The sequence below is a fragment of the Macaca thibetana genome, chromosome 3, assembly GCF_024542745.1.
Source record: "Macaca thibetana thibetana isolate TM-01 chromosome 3, ASM2454274v1, whole genome shotgun sequence".
Lineage (NCBI taxonomy): Eukaryota > Metazoa > Chordata > Mammalia > Primates > Cercopithecidae > Macaca > Macaca thibetana.
The window spans coordinates 36,788,471-36,790,171 of record NC_065580.1 but is presented as its reverse complement, the minus strand read 5'-3'; the positions used below and the strand labels follow the sequence as shown (position 1 = coordinate 36,790,171).

Genomic DNA, 1,701 nt, shown 5'->3' with positions numbered 1-1,701 from the left:
ATATATAATTGTAGATAAATCTAAGGAAGTATTGATTAGAATTAATAAGTAATTAGAATTAAGATCCTGGTTTCAAATGGGGATTAGGAATTAATAATTTTGGACTTTGTTAAAAATACACTATAAAAATTTAAAGACATTAACAAATAAAATAGAAATAGGATGTATAACTTCCAAATTAGTAGAGAAAAAATATGTGATTAAAAAAAAGCAAAATAAGCCAAAGGGAAAGAAAAAAAGCAAAATAAATGAGACAAATATAAAGCAAAAGGTTATGTGGTAGAAACCAGTAAAATATTTCAGCACTATGCAGAGAAAAAATATCAGCAAAAGACAACCTGGATAGCTGTTTTAATAATCAGACAACCTGGATAACTGCTTTAATATCAGCTATTTTAATTTAAGACAAAAGAAAAGCTTTATTTGTGATTTATTTTTTTAAAAATCACTATATGAAGATGAGAAGTTCAATTAATCAAGGTCGTTTAAACATTTAACTTTGTATACATGTAGTTTAAATAGCTTCAAAATACTCAAGGAAAAGGTAATTAAAACTATAATAAGAAGTGGACAGCTTTCCAACTTTGATCCAGGAGAACGGCTCCCGCAAAGAAGGGTGGCGAGAAGAAAAAGGGCCATTCTGCCATCAACGAGGTGGTGACACGAGAATACACCGTCGATATTCACAAGCGCATCCATGGATTCGGCTTCAAGAAGCGTGCCCCCCGAGTACTCAAAGAGATTCGGCAATCTGCCATGAAGGAGATGGGAACTGCAGATGTGCGCATTGATACCAGGCGCAACGAAGCGGTCTGGGCCAAAGGAATAAAGAACGACCCATACCGTATCCGTGTGCGGTTGTCCAGAAACCGTATAATGAGGATGAAGATTCACCAAATAAGCTCTATACCTTGGTTACCTATGTAACCTGTTACCACTTCCAAAAATCTACAGTCAGTGTGAAATGTCCATCAGTGACAGATTGGATTAAGAAAATGTGGCACATATACACCATGGAATACTATGCAGCCATAAAAAAGGATGAGTTTGAGTCCTTTGTAGGGACTTGGATGCAGCTGGAATCCATCATTCTTAGCAAACTATCACAAGAACAGAAAACCAAACACCGCATGTTCTCACTCATAGGTGGGAACTGAACAATGAGATCACTCGGACTCAGGAAGGGGAACATCACACACCGGGGCCTATCATGGGGAGGGGGGGGGGAGGGGGGAGGGATTGCATTGGGAGTTATACCTGATGTAAATGACGAGTTGATGGGTGCAGCACAGCAACATGGCACAAGTATACATATGTAACAAACCTGCACATTATGCACATGTACCCTACAACTTAAAGTATAATAATAATAAATAAATTAAAAAAAAAAAAAAAAAAAAAAAAAAAAGAACTAATCGCTGATCGTCAAATACATCAAATAAAGTTATAAAATTGAAAAAAAAAAGAGAGGAAATGGACGATTATCATTAAAGGGAGAGATGTCAACACAGCTCTCTCTATTATTGAGAGGCCAATGGATAGAAAAGATTTGAACGATGAAATAGGCTAGACATGTACAGAATCCTCCACCGAAAACATAGAGAATACAAAGTCTTCTCTACCACATAAGAAACAAGTTTAAAAAAATGGTCACAAGCAAGGTTTTTGACTTTTAAGTCAATAACAAAAAAGTTACATCTG

At 35.9% G+C, this 1,701-nt stretch overlaps 1 pseudogene; it reads left to right on the top strand.

Moving 5' to 3' along the window:
• The first annotated feature begins 588 nt into the window (after window positions 1–588).
• LOC126950810 (60S ribosomal protein L31-like) lies at window positions 589–963 on the top strand (annotated as a pseudogene).
• The last annotated feature ends 738 nt before the right edge of the window (window positions 964–1,701 follow it).